We start from the raw sequence: 17,865 nt of genomic DNA on the forward strand, positions 1-17,865 counted from the left end.
TAAAGGACTGCTCCTGCACCGACGGAAGAAGCGTCTACCTCAAGGATAAAAGGCTTATCCACATCGGGACGGTGTAAAATGGGAGCGCCTGCAAAGTGGGACTTTACGGAGGAAAAGGCCTTAGAAACCTGTTCGGTCCACGCCTTAGGATTAGCTCCTTTTTTCGTGAGAGCAACCAAAGGAGCTACCAGGGTGGAAAAGTGGGGTATAAACTGGCGATAATAGTTAACGAACCCTAAAAAGCGCTGCACCGCTTTAAGAGAATGGGGTTCCTGCCAGTCCATAACCGCTTGCAGCTTGGCCGGATCCATAGCCAACCCCTGGGCCGAGATGACGTAGCCCAGAAACGGCAAGGACTCCTGCTCGAACTGACACTTCTCCAGCTTGGCGAACTGGGAATTCGCCCGTAGGCGGTCAAATACCCTGCAGACATCTTTCCGGTGGGTGGGCAAATCTGGCGAAAAGATGAGGATGTCATCCAGATAGACCACCACCGAGGTAGAAAGCATGTCACGGAAGACGTCGTTGACGAAGTTCTGGAAGACAGCGGGCGCATTACAAAGGCCGAAGGGCATGACCAGATATTCATAATGGCCATCCCGAGTATTAAAAGCTGTCTTCCACTCGTCTCCCTCGCGAATACGGATCGAGTTGTTTGCCCCTCGTAGATCTAGCTTAGTAAAGAGTCGCGCCCACGCAACCTGTCGAACAACTCTGAGATCAACGGGAGAGGGTACTTATTCTTTACCGTGATGGCATTGAGACCCCGGTAGTCGATGCAAGGGCGTAACTCTCCGCTCTTCTTCTGAACGAAGAAGAAGCCTGCCCCGGCCGGTGACACCGACTTCCTGATAAAGCCCCGTGCCAGGTTCTCCCGGATGTATTGGGACATTGCCTCCGTCTCCGGGAGAGATAATGGGTAAACACAACCTCGAGGAGGTTCTGTGCCTGGCAGGAGGTCAATCGGGCAGTCATAGGGACGGTGCGGCGGGAGTGTCTCCGCGGACTTCTTAGAGAAGACGTCCGCATATTGATGGTAAGGTTCAGGGAGCGTGGAGAGGTCTGTAGGCAGCTCCGTAGACGCTACCTGAAGACTGTCCCTGAGACACCTACCCTCGCAGTCCTTGCTCCAGCCCAATATTCTCCCCGAAGCCCAATCAATGTGAGGGGAGTGACAACGAAGCCAGGGAACCCCAAGGAGTACCTGATCGATGCCATGAGGCATAATAAGCAAGGACAGGGTCTCCCGATGTGAGGGGGACATGGCGAGACCGAGTGGGACCGTCTGATGGGTCACTCGAGACGGCAATGGTGCCCCATCCACCACCCTGATGGTCAGAGGTTGTGGGAGTAATACCAGAGGGATAGTGTGACTCTGGGCAAAACTCGAGGACATAAAGTTCCCCTCGGCCCCGGAATCCAGAGTGACCTCTGCCTCCCAGGTGGAGGAACCGTTATCTAGGGTACCCCGGAATACCGGCTTAGGCGAAAAGGACTCCATCTGGGACTGGCCACCACCTACAACCATGGAACGGGGTCGTCCCTTCGGCCGCTGAGGACATGTGCCAGCCGTGTGGCCAAAGTGTTGGCAGTGATAACAGCGCACGGAGCCCCGCACCTGACGTGGCTTAGTGCCGGTGCGAGATACCTCCATGGGCTCGGTGGAGGGAGACTCCTGTGCGGAATGGCTCAGCGGTTCCGTAAAGGTGGGAGCCAGGTTAATTTTACATCTGGATAGAGTCCTCTCTAACCCGCGCTCCGTGAACCGGAGATCAATACGGGTGGAGACGGCGATCAATTCCTCCAGAGTTGTGGGAATATCTCGGGTAGCTAGAGCATCCTTGACGTGCTCAGCTAGGCTTCTCCAGAACACTGGGACTAATACTTTGTCCAACCACTCCAATTCGGAAGCCAAAGTCCGAAACCGGACAGCATAATGGCTAACCGAGAGTGACCCTTGTGTTAACGACAACAGTTGGAGAGCCGTATCGTGCGTGACCCGTGGTCCTAAGAAGACCTGCTTCAGAGCCGCGAGGAACTGAGCAGGCCACTGAACCACAGGATCATCACGTTCCCACAATGGCGTGGCCCACTGCAATGCCCGGCCAGACAATAAGGAGACAATGAAGCCCACTTTAGCCCGCTCTGTAGGAAACCGTGCAGCCAGCAACTCCAGGTGAATGGAGCACTGACTGACAAATCCCCTACAGGTGGCGCTTTCACCCGAAAACTTATCGGGGAGCGGGAGGGAAGAGATTGTCGGCGAGGGCAAGAGTGTGGGTACACGTGAGACGGCCTCAGCGACCGTCTGGGCAACAGCTAGCGCAGCATTCGCAGCTGAGTTGGTGCTCTCGATAGCCGCCAACCTGCTCTCCAGCTGCCGAATGTAGCGCTGCAGCAAGTCTGCCATTGCCAGCCAGACCCTGGCGCTAGTGTAATGTTATGGTCGGCGGAACGCACCAGATATAAAATAATAAGAGGTGCGTTCGCCACCCAGGGTCCACCGTGCGGTAGTTGGTAAGACCGCTGCTGGGCAATGGCAGATGCACCAGAAGGTGAAGTAGTGCGCAGGGGTTAACGTCACCCGAACGCTAGGAGCGGCTCTGTTCAGACACAGAGTCGCTTGCCAGAAATATATACAAAGGTGCTGGCCCTGTTATCGTCACAGGAGTCAGCGTGTGGCGTCGCAGCCGCGAACACCAATAGCTGCTGTTAATGCAGCGCAGCGGCAACTATAGCCGCAAGCGTCGGCGCCGAGGACCGGGCACCGACGGACGCTAGTGTAGGCGAAGGAGCACTGTGGCGTAGCTTGCCTCTACCCGGGTCTAAACCAGTCGGGCAGCAAGGTACAAAAACAGTAGACAGTAGCAGAGTCAGATTCAGGCAAAGGTCAGAATCATAAACCAGGAGGGCAGCAGAGGTACAGAATCGTTAGGCAGAAGCAGAGCGAGAAGTCCAGGCAAAGGTCAGAATCATAAACCAGGAGGGCAGCAGAGGTACAGAATCGTTAGAAAGGAGCAGAGTCAGAAGTCCAGGCCAAGGTCAGAGTCATAAACTATAGCAATTCACACAGTAACACGCAGGGGAACCAAGAATATATCCAGCGGCTTGCAAGCCCAGTCCCAAGGTATTTGAGGGATCAGGTCATCCCTCACAGGCTCCCGGGCTGATGATGTCATCAGGACCGCCCCCAGGACCAGACCTGATGACGATGCACCAACCCCTTCATGACTGACAGAGGAGCGGAGTCTGCGTCCACTAGACGCCTGCGCAGAAGCCCTTTCACTGTTGCCGCCATTACTCGGGCGCGAGCCACGGCGCCTCCTAGTGGCTGAGGGTGGAACAGCAGGCCCCGAGTTCGACGACGACATGTCAGTCCGGCGCCTCCTGGTGGCCGAGGCCTGGACAGCAGGCCCTGAGCCCGAGGGCGGCGTGACAGTCCGTCGCCTCCTAGTGGCTGAGGGCGGAACAGCAGGCCCCAAGTCTGACGGCGACGTGACAGTACCCCCCTTTCCAGGAGGGGACTCCGGACCCTCAAAACCCGGTTTGTCAGGGTGAACGAGATGAAATCTCCTAATTAATGCCTTGGCATGGACGTTCCCCGCAGGAACCCAGGACCTTTCCTCTGGGCCGTAGCCCTTCCAGTGTACCAGATACTGTACCGAGCCCCTCACAAGGCGGGAGTCAAGGATACCCTGGACTTGATACTCCAGAGCTCCCCTGACCGAAACAGGAGGAGGAGGGGACTGAACAGGGTGAATGGGAGAACGATAAGGTTTGAGGAGAGACCTGTGGAATACCTTAGGCAATTTGAATGACTGTGGAAGTTTTAAGCAGAAAGCTACTGGGTTATCCACCTCGATAATTTCGTATGGGCCGATGAACCTGGGACCTAGTTTGGCGGACGGTACCTTAAGCTTGATGTTTTTTGTAGAGAGCCAAACCTTGTCGCCAACTCCCAGGTGCGGCCCCTTAGATCGTCGTCTATTTGCAGCCGAAGCCTGTCTAACCTGATCCCCTTTCAAATTTGAATTAACCTCAGACCAAATCGTTTTTAGCCGATGTATATTTTGCTCAACCCCAGGGAGCTCCGACATCCTGGCCGAAAACGACCCAAAGCGCGGATGTAGTCCAAGGTTACAAAAAAAAAGGGGTAGTTTTAATGGAGTCTTGATATCGATTATTGAGGGCGAACTCAGCCAATGGCAGATGTTCCACCCAATCGGTCTGATGTCCTGACACATAACAGCGGAGGTATTGTTCCAGAGCTTGGTTAGTACGCTCAGTTTGACCATTAGTTTCGGGATGGTATGCCGAGGAGAAGGACAACTCCACACCAATGCGTCTACAGAATGCCCTCCAGAACTTCGAGACAAACTGGGTACCCCTGTCGGACACAATATTTGCCGGAACGCCGTGCAGACGTACAATGTGCAGAACGAACAACTTACTTAAAGTTTCAGAGTTAGGCAACCCAGACAGGGGAATAAAATGGCACTGCTTGCTGAACCTGTCTACCACCACCCAGATACAAGTTTTCCCATATGATGGCGACAGGTCTGTAATGAAATCCATGGAGATGTGGGTCCATGGACTCTCAGGAATGGGCAAGGACTGAAGCCAGCCGGCAGGGCGACTATGGAGGGACTTGGCGCGGGCACAGACTTCACATGCTGAAACATAGTCCTTACAGTCCTTGACCACTGTCGGCCACCAAAAGTTCCTAGTTACCAGCCTGGTGGTATTATTGAGACCTGGATGGCCTGCAAGGACAGAGTCGTGTGATTCTTTTAGAACCTGCAGACGAAGGTTAGCCGGAATGAACAATTTTTTGGGGGGCGTAGTGTCAGGAACTTGCTCTGAAGACCTACGGATCTCCTCCAGAAGGTCCAAAGACACTGCCGACACGACAATTCCATTAGCCAATATCGGGACTGGTTCACAGTCCTCGGTCTGTGTGGGGCAAAAACTGCGAGAGAGGGCATCTGCCCTCACATTTTTAGTACCGGGGCAAAAGGTGATTAAAAAATCAAACCTGGAGAAAAACAAGGCCCACCTGGCCTGCCTGGGATTTAGTCTTTTAGCTGACTCTAGGTAGGTTAGGTTTTTGTGGTCTGTAATAACAGTGACCTTGTGTTTGGCACCTTCGAGGAAGTGGCGCCATTCCTCGAAGGCCCATTTGATCGCCAATAATTCCCGATTACCGATGTCATAGTTTCTCTCCGTGGCAGAGAATTTGCGGGAGAAAAACGCACATGGGCGAAGCTGAGTGAGGGATGCAGTGCCTTGTGATAGCACTGCTCCCACTCCGACTTCGGAGGCATCAACTTCTACAATAAACGGGCAGTCTAAGTCCGGTTGAATCAGAACCGGGTTGGCCATGAAGCACTCTTTTAGTGTGGAAAATGCCCGAATAGCCTCAGGATTCCAATTAGTCACGTCCGCCCCTTTTCGGGTAAGGTCCGTGAGTGGCTTGGCAATCTCAGAGAAACCCCTGATAAACTTGCGGTAATAATTCGCAAATCCCAAAAATCGCTGCAGCGCTTTCAGCGATTTGGGTTGCACCCAAGCCTTAATAGGTTGAATCTTGGCAGGGTCCATGCGAAACCCCTTGCCTGAGACCATGTATCCTAAGAACTGTACCTCTTCGGCAAAAAAAAACACATTTTTCTAGTTTCGCAAACAAAGAGTTTTTTCGCAGTCTCTGCAGTACCGAACGGACGTGTTGAGCATGTGTCACAGGGTCAGCAGAATAAATCAAAATGTCATCAAGATACACGACGACATACACCCCACAAATGTCTCTGAAAATATCATTGACAAAATGTTGAAATACGGCAGGTGCGTTACTGAGTCCGAACGGCATTACAAGGTACTCAAAGTGACCAAGAGGTGTATTAAAGGCCGTTTTCCATTCATCACCGCTTCTTATGCGGACCAGATTATATGCCCCCCGGAGGTCAAGTTTAGTAAACCAGCGGGCTCCCAGTAGCTGATTAAACAGATCAGGAATGAGTGGGAGCGGGTACTGATTTTTTACAGTAATTGCGTTCAGCTCACGATAATCAATGCATGGTCTGAGTCCACCATCTTTTTTTTCTACAAAGAAAAACCCAGCTCCTACAGGTGAGGTGGAAGGTCTAATAAAGCCTTTACGTAGACTGTCTAATATGTAGTCATTCATGGCTACACGCTCCGGACCAGAGAGGTTGAATATTCTCCTCTTAGGGAGACGGGCACCTGGGACCAAGTCTATAGGACAGTCGTACTCTCTATGAGGAGGTAGTTTCTCAGACTCCACTATGGAGAAGACATCTTCATAATCTCTGAACGCATATGGAATGGAGGGGTTTTTAATTTTAATTTGGTTCACTGACAGTGACATACAGTGATTCTGACACCGTGGACTCCAGCGCACGATGTCACCTATGCGCCAGTCAATAACCGGATTATGCTGGTGCAACCATGGCATGCCTAACACAACTGGATTAGATAAATTATGTATAACAAAAAATGACATCTGTTCATTGTGGAATGCCCCCACTGACATAGCAATGTCTGTAGCAACAAATTCCACTCCACCCTGGATAATGGATGTACCATTAATCGCAGTGGTCTGAATAGGGGCATTAAGTTTTAGCAGAGGTACACCAAGATTTTTTGCAAGCAAAAAATCCATGAAGTTGCCTGCGGAACCACAATCCACATAAGCCTTCACACACAGAGTTTTATTAGAAAACGAGAGAGAGACGGGTAACAAAAGTTTAGCCACATTTGCGGGCAATACCTGAGCCTCTGGGCCAGCACGACCAGAGCTGCCCAGAGGCCGACGTCCCAGAAATGTGGATTTCTGACGCTCAGCATTTCCCTTGAAGCTTCCAGACTGCAGCATGCTGGTGTAGGAAGATGGGAGTGTTCCTTCAGGCTGTGCTCTGGAGCAGGTGTTAGGCCAGGAAATCAGCTCAGTCAGAAGAAGAAAGAAAAAAAAAATTCAGGAGACTGCTTTTATGTAAGATGGACATATACACAAAAAGCAGTTTTTTTTTTATGGCCAGATATAATGTGACGTCCATCTGCAGTCTGGGCTGCAGCCAGCCAACACCCCGAGAAACACTGATACCCTTTACCCCTATACAGGGATCTGGATTTATAGCAGAGCCCAGGAGGCGCTGTCTGAATAGGAGCAGTGGCCAGAGCAGGACGGTCACCAGAAAGGTGTTCCAAAACAGGACAAAAACGTAGTGGTATCCAGGTCTAAACCAGTCGGGCAGCAAGGCACAAAAACAGTAGACAGTAGCAGAGTCAGATTCAGGCCAAGGTCAGAGTCATAAACCAGGAGGGCAGCAGAGGTACAGAATCGTTAGGCAGAAGCAGAGTCAGAAGTCCAGGCAAAGGTCAGAATCATAAACCAGGAGGGCAGCAGAGGTACAGAATCGTTAGGAAGAAGCAGAGTCAGAAGTCCAGGCCAAGGTCAGAGTCATAAACTATAGCAAGTAACACGCAGGGGAACCAAGAATATATCCAGCGGCTTGCAAGCCCAGTCACAAGGTATTTGAGGGATCAGGTCATCCCTCACAGGCTCCTGGGCTGATGATGTCATCAGGACCGCCCCCAGGACCAGACCTGATGACGATGCACCAACCCCTTCATGACTGACAGAGGAGCGGAGTCTGCGTCCACTAGACGCCTGCGCAGAAGCCCTTTCACTGTTGCCGCCATCACTCGGGCGCGAGCCACGGCGCCTCCTAGTGGCTGAGGGTGGAACAGCAGGCCCCGAGTTCGACGACGACATGTCAGTCCGGCGCCTTCTGGTGGCCGAGGCCTGGACAGCAGGCCCTGAGCCCGAGGGCGGCGTGACAGTCCGTCGCCTCCTAGTGGCTGAGGGCGGAACAGCAGGCCCCGAGTCTGACGGCGATGTGACATATGGCTTGTCTGTGTATATAGTATATGGTGTGTGTATATAGTATGTGGCTTATGTATATAGTATGTGGCGTATGTATTGTATATAATATGTGGCACGTGTATATAGTATATGGAGTGTGTGCATAGTATATGTTGTGTGTATATAGTATGTGGCTTGTGTGTATATAGCATAATCTGTAAATAAAAAATAGATTTACTAGTAAATAGATATATCTACAAAGTGTCATAAAAAGTGCTGTCAGTGACACAATCCACAATGTACATATTTTTGTCTGGCCATGGATTTTGATCTTGGCTAAAAAAGCCAAGGGTCAAATCTTCCAAGCAAACCAGATTCTTACTAGTGTTAGATTATAGGAGGGATGTCATCTCACTGTAGTAGAGTAACTACAAGTTAATAAATAACTACTGGAACTTTGTATGCTTAAAAGGGCAACATATGACCTTAGACTTGCATGAAACAACAGTTGAATTGATGTGGGTGACAGAGAAACAGTGGCTTGTAAGTAGCAATATCTCTTTTCATAAAGTCTTGCTTAATTTTCCTGTCCTAGTCTTTCGTGAACTTGACGGCTTGTTTTTCGAAGATTTGCTAATACTACGCTCATTGCATTGGCAGATTTCCTAGATACAAAACGAGATAAGGAAAGAGACAAATACGGAGCAGCAAATCTGTGATGGATAATCCATACATTACCTAAGTTAGTGTAGATGCACATTGCTTTTTATTTGAATTTGGCCTACAGAATTTCTTGTCCTAAAATATATAGAGAAACACCTCTTTGAGCCAAAAACCCCAAATTGCAAATAAAATGGTCCTCTCAAAGAGGAATTATAGAGAAGGCAGGATAAAGTGTCAGTAAACAAGTAAATAAATGCAGTCAGTAAACAAGTACACAAAAAGCAACTCAAAATCCTCCTAGCAGAAACACAAAGAGAGACCGCTTTATGCTTACTATACACAATAGCAATTCACCTGCAGTACTGGGCAGAGTATTCTTGAGCTCTAACTTTGCAATGCAGCAGGTATGATGGTAGGACAACAATGTGCAAGTCCTCTAACACCGTAACCCATCTGGACACATTTGCAGGTGTTGAGGGCTTTCCATACCAGCAGGCGGTGTTGGACTGGCGCGTATAGAGCCCACCAGTGACATTGATTCTGGGGACCCACTTTTCAGTTACATGCAATATTACCTGACCTTTGATCACAATTTAGCAAAAATAATAAGCTGAGTAGTCGATAAAATAATGTTGAAATGCTGCTGTTGTCTGTACACATAGCATTAAGTGTATTGTGCCAAACACGTGTATGGCAATAGGGGAGCTAACTTCTGCACCTATGCCCCTGGGCGGGATACACCTGTACCCCAGTGGATCAGTCAGAGCCTTCCAGCAAGAATAAGGATTGGAATTACATTTGAATATCACACATAACCCAATTAGAATATTCATAAAGATGCATATGAATACCACTATATAACAAGGAGAAATAAGGGACCATTGCACTACATCACGTGTTAGACGTGTGAACGCAGCATAACTTTGACACTACAGTAGCTGTCTGTTCAGAAATTACATGCACCATTTAGTACAACATGATATGAGCTTGAGTTGACCTTCGACAGCCTCCCTCCCACAGCCTCTATAGTCTTTGGTCAAATATAGAGGTGTATAGTTCTAATTTCTTATGAATCGTGTCATATGCATAACTATCACAAAAAGTTTGATATGTCATAAAAACTCTAAAACACTCAAAATGCTGCTGTCCTGTGAGACCAATGTCAGGCTCACGGACTGTTATATTTAGGCCACAATCACACGTTCAGTATTTGGTCAGTATTTTACCTCAGTATCTGTCAGCCAAAACCAGGAGAGGAACAATCAGAAGAAAAGTACATGTAATAGAAACCCGTCACCACTTCTGGATTTATCACCCACGCCTGGTTTTGGCTTACAAATACCAATGTAACATACTGACCAAATACTGAATGTGTGAACATGGCCTTCAGCATCACAAAACAGCAGCATTTGGCTGCATTGTCTTCTCTGTGTTTTGTCCTTTGTCCTAGTGTAATCTCTCTTGGCTTTCAATACAAATTTGACTTCAATCACACCAAACATGTTCCTTTCTGGCCTCTAGTGTTGGCAGTTCCAAACTCCATTATTCTCTAGAGTAACTACGGAGGTAATAGCACTAGTAGAACTTGGCACCAGTTTCAAAACCATATATTATCATAAATTACTATCAAGATTGGAATTTAGTCTAAAATAAAAAAAAGATAATTGAAGCAAATTGTGTCAAGTTTATTAAAATGCTCTCTCAGTTTTAGACTGTCCTAAATTCCTGAAATGAAGTCTACACCTAATATGAACAGGTGCAGATTTAATCCACAATTTACAACATTTTCTGGCATAAAGCTTGATAAATCTGTCTAAGGCCTGTTTCACACTTCCGTTTTTGTGTCCGCCAAACGGATCCGTTTCCGTTTTTTTGACGGAAACTGATGCAAACGGATCCGTTTTTTTGACGGATCCGCGGTAACCGTAATGGAAGTCTATAGGACAAAAAAAACGGATCCTGCAAAAAATGGCGGATCCATTTTTTTACGGAAAACAACGGATTTTGACGGATTTGAAAAAACGGAAGTGTGAAACAGGCCTAAGAGTTGATGGCTATGCTCAGGGGCGTACATAGAGACCACGGGGCCCCATAGCAAAAGTCTGAATGGGGCCTCCCCTCCAAAAAAAAAAAAATCACCGCCGGGCCCAGCTCAGCGTCTTGCGTCTCCACACAGCCTCAGCTCCTCACACTCCGCCTCCAACAGCTGGTAGCCACCCTCACATGTGCAACTACTTCCGGCCGGGCCCAGCATACACTGCTCTCTCTGGCTGGAAAGCTACGTCACCCAGGAGGCATGGCATCCTTATGCAAATCCAGCCTGAGAGTTCAGATGGATGCAGTGCAGGACTAGAAATGAGGAGTACAGAGTGATGGCGGCACGCACATTTAATTAGGGGCACATGGCACAGCACAGCCCAGGGGAGGACACTGACAGCTTGGGGCCCCTGTGCAAGAAATGTGTCTGGGCCCCCTCCTTTTATGGCGAAAAACTATGTATATATAAATACTGTATATATGTATATATACACACACACAGACATGTGTATATATATATATTACATAGTCTACTTTATTATGTATATTGCTGTCCCTTATACAATGCCCTCTCTTGCTATGTACAGCATCGTCCCTTACATTTTGGATTATATAGAGCCCTGTTTTTTATTACATACCATCCTCTCTTGTTAGATATATAATGCAATGGTGGCTGATGGAGCATGGAAAGGCTTCTTTTCTAATGGAGGAGATGATGGACTGGTAGTCTGGTCACCGGCTCCTCCATCAGCAGTCATTTTATATCTAACAAGTGAGCCGACTATGTAATAAAAGAGAGTGCTGTGAATAACAAAAATAACAAGAATACACTATGTAAGAGACAGCACTGTACATAACAGCAGAGGAAGCTATATAATAAGGGACGGCACCATATATAACTAGAGAGGATGATATCTAATAAGGGACGGTGTTATACATGATAAAAGAGGAAACTATGTAATTAAGGATGGTGTTATACATAATGAGTGAGTACACTATATACTAAGGGACTGTGCTATACATAAAACATGACTACACTATATAGTGGGGGATGGCGCTATACATAATAATTGAGTACACTATATACTCAGGGACTGTGTTAAACATAATAAGCTATAATAATGTCTTCTTCCACCTTCAGCTGTTCCTAAATCCATTATAAATCCCCCTTCCTCCCTACCAAATCCCCCACACCCCTCATTGTTCTCCTCCCCTGCATTACATTATTGTCCTCTCCCACAGCCCCATTGTTGCCTTCTCCCCCAGCACCCTCATCATTGCCCTTTCCACCACCTCTATCATTGCTTTCTTCTCACCACCCATTCCATCACCTCCATCACTGCCTTCTCCCCCACCACCCCCACCATTGTCCATGCCACCACCACAATAATTTCCCCTTCCCCTATCACCCCCATCATTGCCCTTTCCACCATCATTGTCCTTTCCACTACCACCGTCATTTCCTTTTCCCCACCTCCCCCATCATTCCTCACTCCACCACCTCCATCATTTCCTCCTCCCCAAGCACCCACATTATTGCCCTTTCCACCACGACCATCATTGCCCTTTCACCACCATCATCATTGCCTTTTCCCCACCATCCCCATCATTGTCCTTTCCACCACCTACATCATTGCTTTCTCTCCCACCACCCCATCATTGCCTTCTTCCCCATCACCTCCATCATTGCCTCCTTCCCCACCACCCCCACATTGACCTTTCCACTGCCATCATCATTGCTTTCTCCCCCACCACCCCATCATTGCCCATTCCACCACCTCCATCATTAGCTCCTCCCCATCATCCCTATCATTCCCCTTTCCATCACACCCTCGTTGCCTTCTCCCTCACCACCATCAATGCCCATCCCACTACCTCCATCATTTCCTCTTCCCCCACCCCGAATATTGCCCTTTCCATCACCCCATCATTGCCCTCTCCGTCAACCCATCATTGCCTTCTCCCCATCACTCCTATCATTGCCCTCTCCTCCACCTACACACACACAGACACACACAGCACCATTCACATCTCTCTGCACATTCCCCGCAGCGCATGCACACACAAACACCATAACTCATCTCTACACACTCACGCAGCAGACAGCACCTCTCACCTCTTCGCACGCTCTCCCGCAGCCACAGCATCACCATCGCCGAAAGCTTCTTCTCACTGGCACAGTGGTCATGGCGCTGAATGATTGTCATCCAGCTGTGCCGCTGACTGCTGTATGAGACAGGAAGCGCGGGCAGGAAGCAGGACGGATCGCTGCAGCTCCGCTGCCATTTTCTCTTGTAGGCAACGAAGGTGCAGGGATCTCGCCCTGCCTGCCGCACATGAGGGCAATCTGGCCAAGGGCCCCCCAGAGCCTTAGGGCCGGATAAACAGGCCAGATTGCCCTCATTATTAGCCACCCTGCAGGGGCCCCCCGAAGCCTCTGGGCACTGGCTGCACATGCGGTATGTCCGCCCCTGGCACAGCCATTGTTGGTCTGACTCCGGCGGGCCCCCTCACCCCTCGGGTCCCCATAGCCATCGGGTGGCCTGCTGCCATTGGCGGTACGCCACTGGCTAAGCTCCCTCCTGTTACTCTAGATCAGTGGCGCAAAACATTTTTATGTCCAAGGCCCACATTATCATACTGAACTAATCCAAAGGGTCTCTCAAATTTAAAGGGGTACTTACATGAATTCATCAATAGAACCATCGTCATAATATCAACAGGATCAAGTTTGAATATCTGAGGAGGATTTGGAGAGTTTCTGCTCCAAAAACTCAGTGTAGACATACACAAACATACATTGAGTTTTTTGAAGCAGAAATTGAGCCGAAAGCGCAAAATCAAGGTTTGAGGATTTTTCATTTTTAACATAGTCATGAAACATGCTATGGATTGCTACATGTATACAAGATCAGAACTACTTTCAGTAGATGATTGCAGTGCCAGAACCACCATCAGTACATGAATGTAGCACCAAGCTTAGTACAGCTATCAATTACAGTGTCAGGTCAGCCCCACATAGACCTGTATGAGGTATCACATGAACCTGCAAGGAGATGCTGGAAGTTGTTACCAACCATACTCCAGACCATACCTTATAATTGATATCTTTCTCATCCTTTTAGTCTCCACACAGTGCAAACGCCATGATGGGATTTCATGCCCTGAACTCATCTCTCCAGATGTCCCTCTTCTTCTTTAGTAGCTCTTCCCAACAATAAAATAAAATTATCATAATAATGCCCCATAAAGAAAAATACTTCCCATGCTGTGACCATGAATAAATAATTGCCCCTTTTTGCCCAAAATATCCCCATCACACTGCCCCTCTCAATAACATTTCCGAGCACTGCCCCTCTCTATCACACACTCAGTCTTTCTCCATAAAATCCCCCCACACTTCCCTCTGTATAACATTCCCCACTGCCCCTCTCTATAACATACCCCACGCTGCCCCTGTTAATATTCCCATACTGTCCTTCTCCATAATACCCCCCACACTGCTGCTCTCCATAATATCCCACATAGACACACTGCCCTTTACTATACTGTACACACTTTCACAATTTTTCCCTCAATTGCCCTATATTATGCCCTAGCAGTAACACCCTGCCCCAAACCCCTTTTCCTCACCTCCCTTCTACAGTAATTGTCAGAACATGTACTCTTCGGCTCATCCATGGAAAGTTTACCATTACATTTCACGTCCTCATCTCCTCTACAAGGCACTGTGTTGACAGCAGCAGTGTGTGTGTCAACAGCTTGACAAACTAATCACACTTCTGTACGTCGAGGCGGGGGCTGATGAGCACTCATTTGCCCGTCTTTGTGCTCATGTATTCAAATAAATTTGCGTCTCAAAGACACAAATACATGTAGACATAAGAAAATGAGAACCTGAGTCTCCCTACTCTCTGTAGGCCATGGTGAGCTGGTAGAATAATGTGAGCATATAAATGCGCAGCAATAACCATAATTCAACAAAATTAAGAGATTGTAGGTAAACAAGGTGATGTAATCATATACTCATCTGGTTGTCCTGCTGGGGTTCGTCAGCTCAATGGCAGGGATTCCCATTGTGACATTCATAGTCAGGCACCATCCATAATTGAAGGGTATGTAGCAAATCAGCACATATCAATAATCCTGATGAAGAGGTCGTGCAGAACCTTGAAACGCATTGACTTGTAAAACCTGCACTATTAAACTCCTTTGATTTTATCTCAGCCATCAAGCTTTTATCAGCAGCACAACTAAATGACACCACCTTTTGCACCTTGTTTTTCCTCAGGTTGCTTTGAAAGCAGCCTTCAGCTCGGCTGCATTGTTGTGTTTCTTGTTTCTCATCTTCCTCTTGACGATACCAGTTAAGGTCAAACTCAGGCAAGTTTGCTGGCCAATCAAGTGATATGGTTGTTTTTAAATCAGGTATTGGTACTTTGGCAGTGTGGACAGGTGCCAAGTCCTGCTGGGAATGAAATTTCCATGTCCAAAAACCTTGTCGGCAGAGGGAAGCATGAAGTGTACTACAGTTTCCTTTTAGATGGCTGCACTGACTTTGGTCTTGATAAAACACAGTGAACCTACACCAGCAGATGACATGGCTCTCCAAACCATCACTGACTGTGGAAACTTCACTCTAGACCTCAAGCAGCTTAGATTGTGTGCCTGTCCACTCTTCCTCCAGACTCTGAGACCTTGATTTCCTAATGAAATGCAAAATTTACTTTCCTTGTGGAGTGTGTCAATGACTGTCTTCTGGACATCTGTAAAGTCAGCAGTCTTCCCCATGATTGTGGAGCCTACTGAAACAGACTAAGGGACCATTTTTAATGCTTAGGATGCTTTTGCAGGTGTTTTTTGTTAATTATTCTAAATTACTGAAATAATGACTTTTTGGTTTTCATTGGCTGTAAGCCATAATCATGAACATTAACAGAAATAAACACTTGAAATAGATCACTGTGTAATGACTCTATACAATATATGAGTTTCACTTTTAGTATTGAAGAAATGAAATAAATTAACTTTTTGATGATATTCTTATTTTGTGAGAATCATCTGTAAATACAGAGCCTGGTGTGGGCAGGGTTAGCTTTTCAGCTCTGCTTCATTGCTAAATCTAAAGACTCTGTGTCAGAACGGCTGCATGCAGTAAACATAGTGGTTCTTCACTGGAATCAGGATCTCTTTGACTACATTATGCTGCTCTCAGATGACGTAGGAAAAACCAGATTCCCTTTAAGGCCGGCGTCACACTAAAAAGAAATACGGACGAGTGAGAGGCGTTAAAAACACGCATTGCACATGGACCAATGATTCTCTATGGGGTAGCTCCCATCAGCCGTATTTTTCTTGCGTATTTTTTACAGGCCGTGCCAATCGCAGCATGCTGCGATTGTCAGCGTACTACAACTGTAGTACGCCAATTCAAGTTTATGGGTGCGCAAAAAAAACGCATTACACACGGAACAGATGTGTGACTTGCAAGAAATACGCACCCGGTGTCCTTTAGACAAGCCGGCAACTCAGTACAGTAAAATCACACTGACAGGTTTAATAAAGAAACAAAAGAATAGCTATATATACATAGAATGCATATATATATATATATATATATATATATATATATATATATATATATGCATTCTATGTATCTATATCCATTCTTTCATTTGTGTTTGAAAACCTGTCATAGGGCTCCATTATATGTCCATTTTGCAAGCCTGCGAGAAATTCTCGGCATACGGATGCCATACGGATCACATACGGATGCTTACACGGATCACTATTTAGAGGCCATTTATGCATATTTCGGTCCGTATTTTTCTACGTTGTGTGTGACGCCGGCCTCAGAGTTGTTTGCCTCATTAGGCAAATGATGAATTTTTGATTTTGAGCATTTGTTAGAAACAAGAATTTTTTTCAGAAAACGAAACGAAGTAATTCTCCCAGAAAATTATTACAGTTACACATTTCTTTCCTTTGTGGATATTGGAACAACACAAGAAGGAAAATAAACAGAGGGGAAAAAAGAAAACTGGACAAAATTTCACACAAAACCTAAAAAATGGTAAACATACCACTGAGGCCCATTTTCCTCACACGAGGAGCGGTCAAAACTCCACATGATATAGATTGTGATCAAGAAGTGTTTTAGCAATGACGACATACAATTTAAAACACTTTATTTCAACAATTATAAAAATTACAAAAGACAGACAATAATGATAAGAAGGTGCCTCAAACCATAAAACACAAAACGAGAAGGACAGCTACAGCAGTAAACACTAATGTATTGGTAAATATATAATTGCCTTGTAATGTTTTCATTTCCTGTTCTGTCCTGATGTCACCGTATCCCAGAATTCCAAGCGGAGGAAGTTCACCAACCGCCATATTGGGACACCCAACTGATGGGTGCCTCAATATGGAAACTGCTGCTGGTACCAACCTATTGCACGGTACCACACTCTATACGCCGTACGCAACACACACACTCATACTCACACACTCATACTCACGCACTCACACACTCATGCAGCCTCTTGCGCTGTACCACCACTGTACCACCAGCAGAACACCGTCGCACTGCGCCTGCGCGAATTATGCACAGGCGCAGTCAATCATTCGGCTGATCCCAGCGGCAGATGCACAACATGTCTACAGGCAGAGGAAGCCGTTCACATTATAGGGGTTTTCCAACAAATGAAAGTTAATTTTAAAAATTGTCAGTGTCTGACCATGTATGAGGCATACCACATCTCCTGGGCAGAGGAGGAAGCAAAAGACAATACTGACATTACAGCAGGGGATCACAGAGGGTTCATTTTGTGAGGTAAAATATTTCACTGACTGTTTTTAAACAATATTTTACCTCACAAAATGTATCCTCTGCGATCTCCTGCTGTAATGTCAGTATTGTCTTTTGCTTCCTCCCCTGCCCAGGAGCTGTGGTGTGTTCTGTACACGGTCAGACACGGGGGTGTTATGAACGGGTAGCCGAGGAGGAAATAAAAAACAAACAAGCTAAGTCTCAGAAAACCAAAGAGGTTGGTAACTATGCAGACAGCAGACCCCTGATCCTAACACGCAACTAGCAGCAGTCGTGGAGCGTTCCTACGGTGGTCCTAGACGCCTCGTCACAACCGGAGAACTAAATAAGCCTAAAGTAGGAAAAGAGGAAAACTAACTGCCCCAGAGCAGACCCCAAAGGAAAGACAGCCCCCCACATGTATTGACGGTTAAACCAGATGAAAACACAAACAAAGGCAGGAAAATAG

General features: G+C 47.1%; 1 protein-coding gene across 1 annotated transcript in view; it reads left to right on the forward strand.

Moving 5' to 3' along the window:
* The first annotated feature begins 8,353 nt into the window (after positions 1-8,353).
* Positions 8,354-17,865, forward strand: part of SRD5A2 (steroid 5 alpha-reductase 2) — a 125,827-nt gene continuing 116,315 nt past the window's right edge. Inside the window, exon 1 of the mRNA XM_073545115.1 lies at positions 8,354-8,425. The gene's annotated coding sequence lies outside the window, so the exon portion shown is untranslated. The remainder of the gene's footprint in view (positions 8,426-17,865) is intronic.

This window comes from Dendrobates tinctorius, unplaced genomic scaffold (genome assembly GCF_039654945.1).
Source record: "Dendrobates tinctorius isolate UK_male_01 unplaced genomic scaffold, ASM3965494v1 ptg000140l, whole genome shotgun sequence".
Lineage (NCBI taxonomy): Eukaryota > Metazoa > Chordata > Amphibia > Anura > Dendrobatidae > Dendrobates > Dendrobates tinctorius.